This window comes from Oryctolagus cuniculus, chromosome 5 (genome assembly GCF_964237555.1).
Source record: "Oryctolagus cuniculus chromosome 5, mOryCun1.1, whole genome shotgun sequence".
Lineage (NCBI taxonomy): Eukaryota > Metazoa > Chordata > Mammalia > Lagomorpha > Leporidae > Oryctolagus > Oryctolagus cuniculus.
Genome location: NC_091436.1, coordinates 129,797,478 through 129,815,709, shown reverse-complemented (window position 1 = coordinate 129,815,709; position 18,232 = coordinate 129,797,478). Strand labels below are relative to the sequence as shown.

At 54.6% G+C, this 18,232-nt stretch overlaps 1 protein-coding gene across 12 annotated transcripts in view; it reads left to right on the top strand.

Annotated features, from left to right (window-relative positions):
• The window catches only part of DAAM2 (dishevelled associated activator of morphogenesis 2), a 117,676-nt gene that overhangs the window by 48,112 nt on the left and 51,332 nt on the right, over window positions 1-18,232 (top strand). Inside the window, exon 1 of one of the 12 annotated variants that reach the window (XM_017345099.3) lies at window positions 4,779-5,002. The exons of the other annotated variants lie outside the window; for them this stretch is intronic. The gene's annotated coding sequence lies outside the window, so the exon portion shown is untranslated. Of the gene's footprint in view, window positions 1-4,778; window positions 5,003-18,232 lie in introns of those variants that run through there. 12 annotated transcript variants of the gene reach the window in all.

The following is an 18,232-nucleotide window of genomic DNA, read 5'->3' as shown; positions in this document are numbered from 1 at the left end:
TGTGGCTGCTCAACACATTGGCAGTTTAGCCAGAGGGAGAAGCATTGATGAAGTATGGGCACCTGGCTCCCTCCCCAAACCAAGCTAGCATCTCTGGGGGTAGGCTCAAGGCTTGAGCAGCCCTAGGGGACAGGGTGTGGGTGGTTCACTTTGGGCTGCTCCCTCCCCATCATGTCTTCAATGGCAGAGGCGAGGCAGCTCTGGCTGATGGCTCTGGGAGAAGCTGGGCTCTGGGCCTGTCTTGGATCTGCCACCTACAGACTGGATGTACGCAGCCAGCTCTGGGTGGTGAGGCAGGGAGCCTGCAGTCCACAGTTACCCCCTATGGCAGTGATTGGATGTGTGAATTGGCCTCCCTCATGAGTAGAATTTTCTGGAAGCCCCTTTGGCACCAAGGGGGATGTAATGCCATGTACTTCCAACAGCTTTCTCAGAAACATGGCTGCTGTTTTGACCTCTTTCGGTCTAGTTCATGAGTCTGTTTCTCAATCGGTGCTGAACTTGAGCAAGAAGAGGAAATTTTTATGGGAGAACCCCACAAAACCCCAACACCATATCCTTGGCAGAGTTCTTGTTGAGTTTGGTGAGATGGCATGTCCCAGCCAGCCGTTAGTCAGTGGTCAGTCAACATTGCTGCACTGGATTCTGAGCCAAGTCCCCTCTGGGCAGCACTGCACCCTCCCTGGGGCAGTGACCGCTCTGCCTCCAGCCATTCCAGGCAGCTCCTGCCTGACCGTTAACTCCTTCATCACTGCTTCGCTCAGACCAGGAAAGACATGGCCTTTGGTGGTGACCCACAGTGGATGTGCAGCTGAGAGAAGAGCAGGGCTTTGGAACTGGGCACCTCCGGGATCTAAGTCTGGCCTGGCCTGGTTTCCCCAGCCTCTTTGGAGCTCAGCTTCTCCATGTGTCACACAAGGGATCACAATGACAATGACCTCACGTGTTTGGAGAGTTGAATTGGGACACAGAAGGCACCCAGGGTGGCACTGTTCCATGGTAGGAGCACAGATGAGTTGTAGATGCGGGTCATCCTTGCTGTTGCTATTTAAGTTCCCAGAAGTGACTCTTGCTGCTCTAGAGACAACCTTGGAGATGAGCAGAGCTAAAGAGAGCAAAAAGGCAGCTGATTAGACCAGAGCTGAGGTAGGGGGCAGGGGCTGATTGCAAGAGACATCCCTTGGCCTGGGACTAGGCCAGGGTCTGGCTGGCTGCTCGCAGAGCTGACCTGGAGGGACTTTACAGGTGCCTGGGCCCAGGAGGGTGACCAAGCATCCCAGTGAGCCAGGGGCTGGGCCAGTTCTTGGGATACAGGACTTTTTTTTAAAAGATTTATTTATTTATTTATTTGAAAGTCAGAGTTACACAGAGAGAGAGAGAGGTCCTCCATCCAATGGTCCACTCCCCAGATGGCCACAACAGCCGAAGATTTGCCGATCCAAAGCCAGGAGCCAGGAGCTTCCTCCAGGCCTCCCACATGGGTGCAGGGGCCCAAGGACTTGGACCATCTTCTACTGCTATCCCAGGCCATAGCAGAGAGCAGACTCAAAAGAGGAGCAGCCAGGACTAGAACCGATGCCCATATGGGATTCTGGCACCTCAGACCAGGGCATCAACCTGCTTAGCCACAGCGCCGGGCCCGGGACTTTTAGTTTTAAAACTAGGCCAAAAGAAATTGAGCTGCTCTGGTTTAGGATGGAGTCCAGACATTGGCAGTTTTCAGAATGTCCAGTGATTTCTCCCTGTGTACCCAGGGGTGAGACCTGAGGACTTGGCTTACAGTTCTAGAAACAAAGGGTGAATCAGGCCTGGTATCGTGATGCCATTTGCAATGCTGGCATCTCCTACCAGAGCACCAGTTTGAGTCCTGGCTGCTCTGCTTCCAATCTAGCTCCCTGCTAATGCGCCTGAGAAAGCCCAGTTGCTTGGACCCCTGCCATCCACGTGGGAGACCAGGATGGAATTCCTGGCTCTTGACTTCAGCCTGGCCCAGCTCTGGTTGTTGCAGTCATTTGGAAAGCAAACCAGCAGATGGAAGATGTCTGTCTCTCTCTCTCTTTAACTCTGCCTTTGAAATTCGAAAAAAAAGGGCCAGGTGGCTTGCAAAAGTTGGTGTTAACAGGAAGGACAGCAGAGGGCTGGGTGTGAGTTGAGCTGCCTGCATCCAGATCACGTGGGGAGCTTGCTGAAATGCAGGTTCTCAGGTGCATACCCCAGATGCACTGACTCAGTCTCTGAGGGCAGGGCCCTGGAGTTTGCAGCTTTCATAAGCCACTGGTGGCTCTGATACACTGTGTTTTGAGATCTTCTGCTGAAGGTGGAAAAGTCAAGCGGTAAAATGAGAGAAGACCGGGATGCACAGAGGTGTGGTCTAGGCAGGTGGCTTATTGAGTGATCTTGACCTGAGAGGGAGACGGGGGTGCAAGGGAGCCTGGAAGGAGCGCCTCAGCCCCAGCCTGGGCTGGTGGTCAGCAAAGCGATGTGAAGTTGGAAAGCTGCAGCTGGAGGAATTTGAAGTGACTGTTGCTGAATTCGTGTGAAATAAGGAGATGGAGAGAGAGGATCCGAACCTTGCAAAGCCTTAGTGTGTCCTCTGTGCCAGGCTGTGCTGGGCACCAGGATTCTTAGTATTTTGTTTGTTTAGACTTGTTTATTTGAAAGGCAGAGGGTGAGGGAGAGATCATAGAGACATCATCTGCTAGTTTACTCCCCAAATGGTTGCAACAGCCAGGGTTGGGCCAGGTCAAAGCCAGGTATCTGGAATTCCATCAGGTCTGTCATTTGGGTGGCAGGGGCCCAAGTCTCAGGGCCACCTTCAGCTGCCTTCTTGGGCTCATCAGCAGGGAGCTGGATCAGAAGCTGCTCTGAAACCAGGACCCTAAGGAGGGGGCAGGGGACAGGAAAGCCTGCAACCAGAAGTGAGGCTTGCAGGTGAGCGGTGGGCAGCATGGGGAAGGGCAGGGGGAGACGCTCCAGATCCAGGCAGAGAGGCAGGAGAGAGCTTGGGGCCTTGGGGGCAGGGCATCAGCTTTCACGTGGCCTCTGCCGAGGAGATAGGATGGAAAGAGGGGCCACACAGCAGAGCTGTCCTGGGCTTCGAAGACCCAGCACTGAGGAGGGAGACCCTTTCCATGGAGAGAATCAGGGAGAGCTAGCAGGGATGTCAGCGTTGAAAACGGGGGTTTAGAAATGGGGAGTCCCCATGCAAGGGCTGCTCCCAGGGCCTGGGGACCCCGGCAGGGTGGCGGCCTGGGGTCCTGGCGGGAATCTTAGCTTCCCCAGGCTTACACCCTGGACCAGAGTCTCATACCCCTGGGGAGGAAGGCTCCACCCTTCAGGGCATGGGGAGGAAGAGGACTCACAGCTCTTCCTTGTCAGATGCCTCTTGTTGGTAGGGAGAGGGGAGATTTAAAATGGACACAGAACAAGCGAATTACCATGTGTAACATTTACAGGGACTCAAGAAGACTTTAAACATTCGTTTGAAAAGCAGAGAGACAGAGGCAAATGGTGATTGCCCCATCCACCAATTCATTCCCTAAATGCTTTGGGGGGTGGGTCAGGCTGAAACCTGGAGCCTGGAACTCAACCCAGGTCTCCTGTGTGGGTGGCAGGGACCCCAGTACTTGAGTCATTGCCCTCTGCCTTCCAGGGTGTGCATTAGAGAGTTGGAGCGGAAGTGGAGCCAGGCCTGGAACACAGGCACTCCCGTTTGGGATGTGGGTGTCCCTAGCAGAGTCTTAGTTGCCACACGAAATGCCCGCCCCTGTCAAGGTACTGGAAGCTCTGATTTAACCTGCGAGTTCACAGAGGCAAATTCCTTCGCCTCTCGCTGAGTGTCATTGAGACACCTCCTGAGGGTGTGTGGCCACGGTCTGGATGCCTTCTACTCACCAGCAGGAACAAGGGCTGGAGGGCCTGAGGTCGCAGGTCTGCCATGAAGAGTGACTCGGGGGAGCCGACCACTTTCCACTCTCTCTGCCCCGTGCTGCCGTTCTCGGTCATTCACTCTGGGAGGCTGAGGACCGGATGGCACAACGCCAGGAACTAGTCTCGTGGGACTCAGGGGCCAGATGGGGGAAAAGTTCCTTGGCATAAAATATGCAAACTAGCCCAAGAAGTCGAATATCATGAAGTGCTATGAAACAGTGAATAATGGGGTGTTCTCTAAAGAGAGCAGACAAAGCGTGTCAATTGGGGAGGATTCCGGTGGGACTGGAGGGGTGGGGAGGCTGCTGGGGGGAGTTGGGGGGCTGCCTAGGGGACGGCTGGGTGCAGAGGGGGGAGCAAGCCAAGTAGCTCACAGCTCTGCTGCTGTCTCACTTTTAATACAAACTCTGTGTGCGTAATGAAACGCCACTCCATTGATGATCTGTCTTATAATTGATAGGGCCAGGAATTCAGAAAATGTATGAAGTCCTTGCTGTGTGTGCAGAAAGAGCCCTGGGGGTGGGGTGGGGTGGGGGAGGGAGTTGAGTTGGAGATAAAAACGGAAGTGTGCATGTCCTCAAGGAATTTCAGTCCCTTGAGCAATGGAGCATTCAGGGAGGAGTCAGTGGGACCCAGGCAGGGAGCTGGGGGTGTGCAGAGGAGCAGTGGGTGGGGTAAAGGCAGCCGCGCAGTTCCTTTGCTGTGGATCAAGGCCGTTTAGGCAGGAAGCTGCCCCAGATTAAAGTAACTTGTCTCTATGCAGTCCTGACCATTCAGGGACTGTGGGTAACATTTTTGGAAACACACAGGGAGTGGCCGGCTGGGCTGTTCTTGCTGGGGAGGACTGCGGGCGCTGGCCGCTGCAGAGACAGGCGGGACCAGCTGCGGGACCTGGGGGCTCCAGGGCACGAGGAAAACGCAGGGGGCTTCTTGTTGGAAGCTTATTGAGAGTTTCCAGACGGCGGCAGTAGAGCGTGAAGCCCCGTGGGGGTCCTTGTGAGTGTGCCCAGCTCACACACCCAGGAGGCTGGCTCTGAAGATGAGGTGGCCGGGACATTGCTGCTGTGACTGAGTGAGTGTGGGCAGAGTTGGGCGGCACTGCAGACGGCCTGGGCAGGCGAGGTTTCTCTGTGCGATGCTGACTTCTGTCCCGGGAGCTGGCGTGGGGGTGTGCTGACTTCTGTCCCAGGAGCTGGCGTGGGGGTGCAGGGGCACAGGATGGGGCGCACATGCAGGGAGCACCTCCCGTTCCCAGGGCAGCTGCAGTCCTGTGCGGAGGGAATGCGTGTGGGAGCTGTGGGTCGGTCAGAGGGAGTTCACCTGTTTTCTGAACTTCACCCACTTGGGCAGGAGGTTCACCCGCTCTGAGTCTCAATGTTCCTGGATGGAAAAATGGAGACAGTGCTGCTCTCTTTGTGAGATGCTGGGATGATGACGTGAAATAAAAGTGCGCACGTTCGAGCCCAGCTTAGCTCTAACTACACATTCATGTCCTTCTTTCTAGAAATGTGTCCGATGTTTAGTTTGTAGTGGATCCTAGACTAGTTTGAGATAGATTCTTGCCAGTAACTTGTTTTTTCCACCTCAGGAGTGATAGAAAAACAGCTAAAAAACATCACTTTCATTTCAAAAAGCAGAGACAGAGGGAGGGCATGTTCCAGGGCAGTAGATACCCAATTACAAAGCACAGTAATGTCTGCTGTGCACACACACACACAGGGCAGAATTGCACATGTGCACACACATGGCAGAACTGCACATGTGCACACACACAGGGCAGAATTGCACATGCACACACACAGGGCAGAACTGCACATGTGCACACACACAGGGCAGAATTGCACATGCACACATACAGGGCAGAACTGCACATGTGCACACACACAGGGCAGAATTGCACACGTGCACACACACAGGGCAGAACTGCACACGTGTACACTCAGGGAAGAATTGCACATGCACACACACAGAGGGCAGAATTGCACATGCACACACACAGGGCAGAACTGCACATGTGCACACACAGGGAAGAATTGCACATGTGCACACACACAGAATTGCATACGTGTACACACAGGGCAGAATTGCACACATGCACACACAGGGAAGAATTGCACATACACACAGCAGACTTGCACATGTGCACATACACAGAATTGCACACGGATACACACAGGGCAGAATTGCACATGTGCACACAGCAGAATTGCACACGTGCACCCACAGGGCAGAATTGCACACATGCAAGCACACACGCACACACACACGGCTGAATCGCAGCAGGGCAGCAATGAGCTAGTGTGGTGCAAGCAGGAGCCCTTGTTTGGACATTGTGTCCTGGTCCTAAGCCCCAGTGTCCTTGCCAGTCACTGGGCTGTCATAGGATCGCACTAGAGGATGGATGTGCCTGCTCAGGCCCTGGCTCGTGGCGACGCAAGCATCCTAGGAGAGGCTCTGCTCCCAGGCTGCGGTGTGGCTCATGGAAACAAGCACATTCCCCATCACGACCTTCCCAAAGATTGTGCTTGGGTAACTCCTCCAGAAACTAAGGATGGGTGCTGGAACTGGCACGGGGCTTATCTTCTGCACTGTTCTCTTTCCTCTGCTAGCAGGCTTAGGGGAGCTGATTGGGTCTTCTGCTTAGTCTTAGAACTTGGTACAATCTTGTGTCCTTGCTTCTTGGAGAAGGATGCACATATATGCACCCCCACACATGCCATTCACACACAACATGCACACAGTGCACATATATGTATACATACTCCACACGCACACATATGCTGTTACACACATCTACATATACACCACCCATGAACACATGACACACAGCACACATATGTATATACATCCACACATGCACATATATATCATTTATACACACCCTACACATATACCACCTGGGCACATGCATGACACATATAGCACACATACATGTGTACACACCCCACACACGCACTTATGCCATTTACACACACACCTCTACACATATACTACCTATGCACACACACAATGCACATACAGCACACATACATATATACACACCCCGTACATGCGCATATGCCATTTACACAACATCCCTATACTCACACCACCTATGCCCATACAATATGCCAATGCCACACACATATATTTATAACCCACACATGCACCTATACCATGTACACACATCACACATCCATAAACCCCTATGCACACATCCTACAAGTCACTATAGTGCCTACATACACAGCACACACACGCCACCTCTGCTGAAACACCACACATGCATACATATCACCAACACACACACACATCCCATGTCACACACACACCTCTGCACTCCCGGAGCCCAGCCCTCTTGCCTGCCACCAAGCTCTGACTCGCCTCCCTCTCTCCTGCAGCCTGTGAGCATTTCCTAAACCTGCCCATCCAGGGCCCGGGATCGAGAGGCTCCCTCATGTACCCACTCCATCCGCACCCCTCCTGATGCCTTGTCCTCAAGACTGCTCTTCCTGGCTGCCATTCTCAGTCTGCTTTGCCCTCTTCTCTGTCTCTCACGAATCTCTGGACTGTAACTAAGCCTGCAAGCACCCTGATCCTACCCACACCGGGGCCTTGGCTGCAGTCACTTCCACGCGACACCCATCGACATTCACACAGCTGGAGCCAGTTTCGTGTCTGCGTCTGCTCCTCCAGGCTTCTCAGCCCCTCCCCTGTCCACTCCTAGGAGCCCCTCAGCTTCTTGCTGTGTTTGTGTGGACCAAGCCCTAATCTATGGCTATTGCTATGAGAAGCCAGGGACTGGGAGTCGGGGAGGACCTGGGCTGTGCCCAGCAGTGTGCTGGCCACTTGATAACTGCTCTTCATTTGGGGATGACAGAGGCCCCAGGAGTGGGCATTGCCATGCCATGTGCCCACGAGGCGAGGTGTGAAAGCATGCAGTCTCCACTGTGTACCAGCCTGCCTCCTGGGACGGGAGACCCACTTGTCGCTCCCCCTCTTCGTGGGGGAACGACACTAAGCCCTGCCTAGGCTTCATATCCGAGTCACGGCACCATTATGTCGCTCCCCCTCTTCGTGGAGGAACGACACAGGACCCTGCGCTGTTCTTTCGTCTGCTCGGCCCTCCCCGGGTTTGCTGCTGGTTCTTCCTGAGTTGGCTACTGTCCCTTCCACCTCCGTGGAAGGGCAGTTCCCCCTGGCCACATTCCCCACTTCCGCAGGGGAGCGGCACACCGCCGGCCGGCTCTCTCGGGGGCTGCACAGGTGTTCCCCTTAGATGTTCCCCTTAGATGTTCCTGGTGCATGCCGTCTCTCTCCTCCTTTATAGTCCTCCTCTGCCAATCCCAACTCGGCTGCCCACACGCCGAGTACGCTGCTCTCCTCCAATCAGGAGCAAGTCCTACAGCTCATTGGCTGAACTGGAGGCAGCTGTGTAGAAGCTGTTTTCTTCTCTCCCAGCGCCATATTGTGGGAGAGCGGATGCATAGAATAAGTCTTAATTCCAGTAACTTAGTCTAGTCCGGATTGCTCCCCACACCCACTGAGGCTTCTGCCTGGAAGGAGAATCCTCGCTCTCCATCTCCCAACACTGGGCAATGGGGTCTTCCCAGAATCCTAGGGTAGCAGATAACGTTCGTCTTTTTCTCGAGCGTGGCCAGCTGCCTTACCCATGGTGTTTGACATTGTGAAGCTATGAATAGAGTTGTTTATTTCTAAACAGCTATGCTAAGGTATAATCAGCATACAATAAACTTCATGAGAAGAAAGTGCATGATTTGATGTCTTTGCTCCCGGAAACCATCCGCACAGTCAAGATAACAAGGGTGTCCATCATCTCTCAGAGTTCTCCTTTGCCTGTTCATGATGCACCCTTAGATGTGTACCTGCCACACCCCCAGCAGGTGAATGCCCATGTGCTTCTAGTCACTGAATGTCAGTTTGCATTTCCGAGCAATGTTAGGCCAATGGAATCACCCAGTAAAGACTCTGCCCTCTGGCTCCTTCCACTCAGCCTAATTATTTTGAGATCCACTTGCAAGTGGCAGGGAACAATAGGTCGTCCCTTCTCCTTGCTGAGCAGTATTCCACCGTGTGAACACACAGGTTGTGGACTCGCCGGTCAATGGGCTCTGAGAACTGGTCCATATAAAGCTGCTGAGAACATCCCTGAACAAGTGTTTGTGTGGATGTATCATCTACTGCCCTTGGGTAAATGCTTAGGAGTAGAAGAGTTGGGTCACCTGCAGACAAAGAAACTGCCAAACTGCTTTCTGGAATAGCCGTGCCATTTTCTATTCCTGCCGTCAGCAGAGTGGGCAAGTTCCAGGTCTTCTATGTCCTTGCGGAGTCTTAGGTTGTAGACGGGACTTCCGGGCTGGAATTTGTGAGTCCCACCAAACTGGGGGGAACCTTTAAGAGATGCTGAAGCAAGGGATGTAGAATCCGGGTTCTCCTGGGAATGTTCTTATGAGAGCCTTTTGCAGGATGGCTGGGAGAGTGGAAGGGCGGCATGGTCTCAGCCTGGGGTCCTATGGGGCCAGACTCGTCAGCAGGTTGTTGTTTGGAAATGAAGCAAGCACGTCCAAGGTAGCAAGGTCATTATCAGGTGGGGCATTAGGGAGGCGAGGCAAGGAGCAGTTCCTGGGGCTCTGGAGGTTGGGACCCTGAAGCCGTGAGAGGGAGGAATGGTCTGTGTTTCTCCTTAAGAGCAGTGCCAGGCACAGAGCAACTGCTGAGAAAAACAGTGGTGAGGCAATGAATGAAAAAGAGAACAGATGACCACCTGGAGCACGAACAGAACTCATGGGCTGTGATTCAGTTCAACAAGAACCCCTGAACGCCTCTTGTGCTTTGTGGACAGGTCCTAGGGTCAGGACTGGAAGAAACTCCAGAGACTGTGTGATTCAACCTACAGAGAAGGCCCAGAGAAACTGTCTTCTCTTGTCTGCTGTCATTCAGATAGGCCCTTAGAGCAGAACTGGCCTCAGTCCCGAGTGTCTCCATTCTTCATCTAGGGCCCCTTCTTTTTTTAAAAAAATAATATTTTTTGGTGAAAATAATAAATTCCCACAATAGAAAATTTGGAAAAATTCCAGAAAAGCATAAGAAAAATCCCCTCGCAGTGTGAAGATAAGTGCTTCAGGCTATCAAATATGTGTGTGTTTATATGTCTGTCTCCCTCTCTGTCATCAACCATTGCCCACGAGCCCATTCTTATATTTTAATATTGGTGGTGGGAACATCAGTAACCCAACCCTGGGAAGCCCCTCTGATTGTGAATCTTCAGTAGCATCTGATTATTGCCCTCTACGATGCCCCCTCTAAACTGTGTGGGCGGGAGGCTCAGGGGGGCCAGAACCCCCCCGGGGCTGCATCTGCGAATGTTTGCAGACTCAAGCTTCCCTTAGCTCCACCATGCCCACGCCCACGTTGCTGTATGTTTATCTCCCTGCCTCCCTCCCACACCAGAATGAACTCTAGCTAACTGTGTTTTCCAGTTCTCAGCTGGTACCCTGTGCCCCACACACTTATTAGAATGAGTGGATGAGTGGATGAGACTATATGGCCAGTGTTGGGGAGGAGGTCATGGGTCACCTTGGATCTCCATTTTCCAACCAGGTTTGTCTTCTAGGAGACAGCCCAGCTCCCATGCCTGTCCTCCCCCAGTCTTCTCACTCTAAGAGCAAATGTACCTGTGTTCCAGGCCAGGCCCTTGGGCACAAAGTCCCTTGTCTGATGTGGACACAGGATGCTGAGAGGGTACCATATACAGGAGAAGACTCAGCTTAGGGGTCCAGAGAGGGCCAGCAGGGGTCCCAGGGTGGACTTGCCCTGACGTGACCTCCGGGTGTCCTGAGCACATGAGTGACAGAATGCCTTTTGTCCTGGGGCCCTGTGGGAAGAGGGCCGGGAGGAGGGGCCAGCAGGGGCTTCTCCAGTCCTGGGTTGTGCATTGATGCTGAGCTGTTTGCATTGTGGGACTCTCTGGTGGGAGAAGCACCCCCTCCCATGGAAAAAAGCTGCAGGCTATTTCTTTGCACTCCTTCAGTAAATGCAGCCCCGCCCGTGGGAGCAGGAGAGGGGCCTGGCTTCTGGAAGCAGAAGGGGGTGAGTGGACGGGTTGCCCTGTGCAGGGCGCACTCCTTTGACCTGGAGCCCCAGACCCACTGGCTTTCGTGGGTAGCAGAGGTTGTTGAAATTCCTTCTTCTCTATGACTTCACAGCCATTGCCCCGAGAGCTTCCATCATTCTGGGCCCAAGCCCCTGTTTTCTGCAGCCAGGACGTGTCCGGCCAAGGCTCCGTCAGCCACTCACACTCGTGCTGGCACGCACGCCCCTCTGTCATCTCCGGTATCCGGCCCCTCCTCTCTGTGTGGGGCAGTTGAGGGTCTCATTAACTTGCAGCCACATAGACAGAGTCATCCCCTGCCTCTTCTCCACCCTGTGACCCACCCCATGTGCTGCTCTAGGAACGGCTGTTTGGGTCCCTACTCTGATTGCACATCATAAAATCCCCAATTCTCCGCTCACAAACTCAACAGCCAATCAGCCAGCCACCTGGTCTCCATCGGCTCAGCACTGCAAGCTGAGCCCCCCCCCCCCCCCACCCGAGCTTGCTTCTCACTGCTGCCTGGAAGAGCCATTTCCCTTCGCCACCCCTCCCTGTCCCACCCGCTCACCTTGGGCTTCGGCTGGGGCCAGGTCCTCATCCGGGCACAGCCTTTGTTGAGAACACGTTCTGGGCCCTCACTGGTGGTGCCAACTTCCTTTCTTCCCCTGAGGTCCAGCTTTGATGTCCCTGTGTTGGTGATGGCTCCCAGTGACTCCAGCCAGAAGTCACCCTCCCCTCCCTCGGGCCCAGAGCTGGGAGCTGACCCCTTCCCCGCCTTCACATTCTGGTTGGTTGTGCCACCAGCTCGCTAGAAAGGCTGTGCACTTGGTGAGCATGGTCTGATGCCTACTGTATCTGAAGTACCCAGGAAATTGCTTTGTTTGAAGGAGTCCCTTAGGGCTCGGGGCAGAGGGGAGGGGGACGAGTGCTTGACCGTGGCCTTGGAAGACCACCACCTGCCCCAATAAGACAAAGCACCCTTCTTCCCTTTAGCATCTCTCTCCATGAGAAAACCAGCAGAAGAATCTGCAGCTCCCACCGTCTCCCACAGGCACTTTGAGAGCCTTTCCGCTCCGCTTTGCTTTCCCAGCTGGGAGCCCCTCCACGCCTTCCCGCTCCTCCGTGCCACAGTGGCTCCTCTCCTTGTATCACACCCGCCGGCCTGCACACAGGGGCTCCGGGGCTGAGAGAGTTTACTTTTGCTTTCTTTGCCGTTCTCAGAGCACAGGGGGGAAGCCATAATTTAGGCGGCTGCTAAAAATAGCTTCCTGAGTCCTGGAAAGAGCTTGCTGGGTTTTGAAAGTGCTCCCTGCCCCCACCCCAGCCCTGCCTGAAGCTCACCCTGCAAGTTTCAACCTCAGAGGGTCCAGAGCCCCGCCCCTCCCCGGGGTGGGGTGGGGGGGGCGCTCGGGGAAGGAGCTTCCTGCCCAGGCAGTCACAGGATGGGGCTGCACTGACCACACGGCCTGCCCTGTCTGGGAGCTGGACAGATGTGTTTCTTGTCCTGATGAGCCATGGCCATCGCTCCCAGCAGCCTCTGAGACAGACAGGGCAGCACAGCTGAAGGGGAGCTGAAGACCTGTTGAGCCCTAGGCTCCCAGCGAGCGCCTTGCTGAGCCTCAGGTGTCCCCATCTGTAGTACGGGGAGGTGGAAGCTCCAGATGAAGCTTGAGCATGGTGCCCGATGCGTGGGAAGTGTGATACTATTACACGTAGAATCCCTGGTTTGAGGGCCTGGTCTTCCCAATTTTATAGGTCAGACAGGAAAGAGGTGAACCAGTACGATGTGTTAAGATGATGCGTGTGGGGCCAGCGCCGTGGCTCACTTGGTTAATCCTCCACCTGAGGCACCAGCATCCCAAATGGGTGCCCGGTTCTAGTCCTGGTTGCTCCTCTTCCAGTCCAGCTCTCTGCTGTGGCCTAGGAGGGCAATGGAGGATGGCCCAAGTGCTTGGGCTCCTGCACCCGCATGGGAGACCAGGAAGAGAGCCTGGCTCCTGGCTTCGCATTGGCACAGCACTGTCCATAGTGGCCATTTGGAGAGTGAACCAACAGAAGGAAGACCTTTCTTTCTGTCTCTCTGTCTCCCACTGTCTATAACTCTACTTGTCAAATAAAAAAAATGATGCATGTGAAACTGATAGTTCTTTAAAATAGGTTGGTTTGAAAGGCAGAATGGGGCCGGCGCCGCGGCTCACTAGGCTAATCCTCCGCCTTGCGGCGCCAGCACACCGGGTTCTAGTCCCGGTCGGGGCACCGGATTCTGTTCCGGTTGCCCCTCTTCCAGGCCAGCTCTCTGCTGTGGCCAGGGAGTGCAGTGGAGGATGGCCCAAGTGCTTGGGCCCTGCACCCCATGGGAGACCAGGAGGAGGCACCTGGCTCCTGCCAGTAAAAAAAAAAAAAAAAAAAAAAAGGCAGAATGACAGAGCACAAGAGATCTCTTCATCTACTGGTTCGCTCTCCAGAGGACTGCCATGGCTGGGCCGGGCCGGGCTGAAGCTAGGAGCCTGGAGCTTCACCTGGATCTTCCCCTCTGGGTGCAGGGGCCCAAGCACTTGGGTCATCCTCCGCTGCTTTCCCAGGTGAATTAGCAGGGAGCGGGATCACATGTGGTACAGCTGACTCCAATTGGAGCTGATGGGGATGCCAGGGTTGCAAGTGGTGGCTTAGCCCACTATGCCGTAACAGCAACCCCGAGATAGATGTTTTGGTGGATGAAAACTAACTGGAGGTTGTCAGTTACCTAGGAGTCATCTTAAAATACAGGGATCAATGGGCGTTTTCTGAAAGGGCTCAGCAGTGAGTACTTCTGGCTCCGGGTGAGAGGATTGCCGATGCAAGAAAATAGCTGGGAACTGGCGCTGTGGCACAGTGGGTTAAAGCCCCCGGCCTGCAGCGCCGGCATCTCATATGGATGCCGGTTCAGGTCCTGGCTGTTCCACTTCCCACCCAGCTCTCTGCTATGGCCTGGGATAGCAGCAGAAGATGGCTCAAGTCCTTGGGCCCCTGTACCCACCTGGGAGACCTGGAAGAAACTCCTGGTTCCTCTCTCTCTACCTCTCTCTCTGTAACTCTTTCAATTAAAGTAAAAAATAAATCTTTAAAAAAATTCTCAGTTCTAAGCAAAAAACCTGAGATCTTCATTAAAGGAGCGGGCATGGCTGCAGCTGGCAGAGCAGTGTTCAGGAAGACGTCGTGTGAGCCGGCCCCAGCCCCTGTCCCACTTGCCACTCACCATGATGACATGCGCAGCTTGTCCACATGGGGAAAGCATTCTAAAGCACATCCGGCCAGTCCCCGGGTATGTTCGTCAGGTGTTAGCGTCATAGCAGCTTCTCTGTAGAGCGCTGAGCTCTTAGATGTTATCTGACTTCATCTTCAGGGCAGCACTGGGAAGTGCACAGATGATTATTTCCTCCGGATTATTTATTTATTTGAAAGAGTTGGAGAGGAAGAAACGGAGATTTTCCGTCTGCAGGTTCACTCCCCAGATGGCTGCAATGGCCAGAGCTGGGCCAGGCTGGAGCCAGGAGCCAGCAGCTTCTTCCGAGTCTCCTACATGGGTGGCAGGGGCCCAAACACTTGAACCATCTTCCACTGCTTTCCCAGGCCATTGGCAGGGAGCTGGGTTGGAAGTGGAGCAGCCGGGACACAAACCGGTGCCTGTATGGGATGGCGGTGGCTTGACCTGCTCCGCCACAGCGCCAGCCTCTAATTCCTCCATTTTACAGGTGAGGAGTCTAAGGTTCCGTAGCTTGGCGGAAGTCACGTAGTCTGAGCTGAGGGCAGCTGAGCGGATCCCGGGCGAGTGCGAGGGGTAGAGCTGGAGGTTGCTAATAGGGCAGTTTCAGGGAGGAAGCAGGTAGAGCTGGGTTGTGAGAGCCCCCCAGGCCTGTTTGCTGCACAACAGCAGGAGGAAATGGTCTTCAGAGGCTCAGCTAGACTGAAGATTGGGGACGCTGGCCCTGGGCCATTTCCTGGGCGACCCTCAGTGGCACACAGGGTCAGCGCCTGCGGGGCAGTCTCCTCTGTGGAGCAGGAAATCGTCTGCATTCTTATGCTCCAAGCAGAAGCTCTGGGCCCACTCCCAGACCCAGCTGGGAGAGGCAGCCAAGCAGCAGGCGCCCTGGGTGCCTTCAGCTATGCATCAAGCCCAGGCCGTCTTCTCCCCAGTCGCTTCCCTCTGCCTATTCACGTAGCCACAGAAGGACAGAGCCACTGGCCGGGGCCGGGGCCTGGGCCTGACTCTCACCATGCTGCTTCCTCCCCTAGTGCCTTTGCTTAACGCTGTGCCCCTTGCCTGGACTTCTCCTTAGGGCTGACTCAACGTTGCCTTCTCCTGGAAGCCTGCCTTGACTTCCCCTTTGCTGCCGACGCCCCCTAAGACTGGACAGCACCCCTCTTCTTGATGTTTCCCAAGCACCTCTCTCTCCAACCCTCTGTGTGCTGCTGCCTCAATTCCCCTAGCCAGCCCACTAGAAGGGGAGCTCGGAAGGAAGGGAGCTCTGCCTGGCTTACTCCTGGGTCCTTGTCAACATGCCCATGTGCAGCCCGTGCGCTCACAGCTGGTGGAGAGCGTGTGGGTTTGAGATATCACTGTCCTCTCACCCAGCCCCTTCACTCACAGGGCTTGGTCCTTGGGCGAGTCCCCTGACCCTGCAGAGTCTTAAATAAATCTAAGGAGGGACGCTGGTGCGCGGGGTGATTGGGAGAATAAATGCGATGGTGTGGAATGCTCAGCACAGCTTCTGGCTCCTGGGAGGCAGGCTGGAAGCGGCCAAGGAGAGACCATCAACAGCGCGCCCTTGCCCTGATAACCCCACGCATAGACGTGGAGAAGGGGAGAGGAGAATGCAGTCTGTGTCAGAGCTGTAGCACTGGTCTCAGGAACTGACGGGAGGGGTCATGGGTCCGCTTTGGTTCTGTGAGCAGAGCACTGCACTTGGAGTCCGAATACTGACCTGTGAGTCCCCCCTCTGCCATCTGGGACTCTGAGCAGCTGAATGTGGTTGCCCAGGCCACGCAGCAGCTCCTGAAGCTCCGGCGTCACCATCCGTAAAGGGGACAGTGATGATCATCAGCTCCTAAGGCCAAGGCGAAGCTGGCCTGACACTGCAGATCTGGGACACGCTTGGACAGGAAACACGGTGTTGAGTTGCGGAATCTGAATCCGTGAAACACTTGAGAAAGCTCTGAGCAGGTCTCTGCTTACAGCACTCCTTGGACATGGGCCTTGGGGCTTAGCAGGCCAGCCTTTGAGTCTGACAGTCCTGGGTTCGAATCCTAGCTACAGCACTAACCAGGCATGTGAACTCTCTGAACTACAGCTGTTGTTTTGTATTCTGTTGGGGTGTGTGTGTGTGCGTGTGTGTGTGTTTTAGATTTATTTGTACTTATTTGAAAGGCAGTGTGACAGATCTTCCATCAGCTGGTTCACTCCCACAGCGGCCAGGGCTGGGCTGGGCCTGTCATCTTCCTCTGCACCATCTTCCTTTGCTTTCCCGGGCACATTAGCAGGGAGCCAAATCCAAAACAGAGCAGCCGGGACTTGTGGGATGCCAGCATTGTAAGTGACAGCTTCACCCATAGAGCCGCAATGCCAGCACTGTTGTTTTTTTAAAAATAACTTAAAGATGAGCCATTTATCTTGGAGAGCTGTTGTGAAGATACAGTGTAGATACGCCTAGTATCTGGCAGATACCAAAGCCTGCACTATTATTACTGCCCAGCGTTTACAGAAGTGTAAGAAATCAGCCCTGCTGGCAGGGCGCTGTTGAGGACCTAAGACGCGGGAGCCGGCGTGGGTGGTGGCCAGCCTCGGGCTTTGGAGTAAGGGTTAAGATTTTCTTGTTGACAGGCTTAGTGGGAGACTGAGATCAAGCAACAGGAAGTCCTTCCTGGCTCAGGGTGGGATGTGGGGAGACGGCTCTGGCGGCGGAGAGCCCCTGGGGAAAGCTTTGGGAAGGGGAATGAACTGGACAGTGTGGATGGTCAGGGCTGGTTGGGTCCTTGGAGGTCTTTGGTGCAGCCTGGCCATTGTACAGAGAGGAAGCCAAGGCCACAGCTGGCTGGTGACAGGGGTTGGGGACGTGGGCTCTGGAGCCCAGTCCACGTGCTTTCTCCAGGCAAACTGGGAGCAAAGTCTGGCGGGGGCCACGGGCCAGGGGAGACCCCTTGGCGGGGGCCTCATAGCTCCCTTACAGTACTGGCAGGAGGTGCTGACTAACAGCTGATGGTTGCTGTCAAAGGCCAGGGGTTCTGTGTTTTGGCACGGGCACGCCTGAGAAGAGGGGAGGGGGCAGGCAGCTGTCCACGCTGCGGAAGTTTTCATGGGGAGAAAAGTGGCTGACTGTGGGGGCAGGTGGGATCCGCTGGCTCAAGTTCAAGTACACAGAGTTTCCTTGTGTCTCTGCTTCCTGTTTCCTCCCACACTCCTCCGAAGGTGACTCCTCCATGGCTCTTGTCTCTAAGGGACTTTGCAGAAACAAACCGCTCTGGCCCACTCTCCTTTCCACTGCCTGCTCACATCAGCACAGAAGATTTCTTTTTCTTTTTTCTTATTTATTTAGTTGACAGGTAGAGATATAGAAAGTGAGAGAGAGACAGAGAGAAAGGTCTTCCTTCCGTTGGTTCACCCCTCAAATGACCACCACGACTGGAACTGTGCCCATCCGAAGCCAGGAACCAGATGTCTCCTCTTGGTCTCCCATGCGGGTGCTGGGGCCCAAGCACTCGGGCCATCCTCCACTGCCTGGACTGGAAGAGGAGCAACCGGGACTAGAACCAGTGCCCATAAGAGATGCTGGTGCCGCAGGTGGAGGATCAACCAAGTGAGCCACGGCGCCAGCCCAGCACAGAGGATTTCATTGCCTTTCCAACTAGTGAGAGCGCAGAGCCCAGGAAGAGCCAGCTCCTTTGGATCTGATGTCCCAGTTAGTGAAGGCAAAGCTTTGTGACTTCTTCTTTTTTAAGATTTATTCTGTTTGAAAGGCAGAGTTGGGGCCAGCACTGTGGCGTAGCAGGTAAAGCCACCACCTGCAGTGCCAGCATCCCATATGGGTGCCAGTTCAAGACCTGGATGCTCTACTTCTGAACCAGCTCTCTGCTATGGCCTGAGAAAGCAGTGGAAGATGGTCCAAGTCCTTGGGCCCCTGCGCTCACATGGGAGACCCAGAAAAAGCTCCTGGCTTTGGATTGGCACAGCTCCAG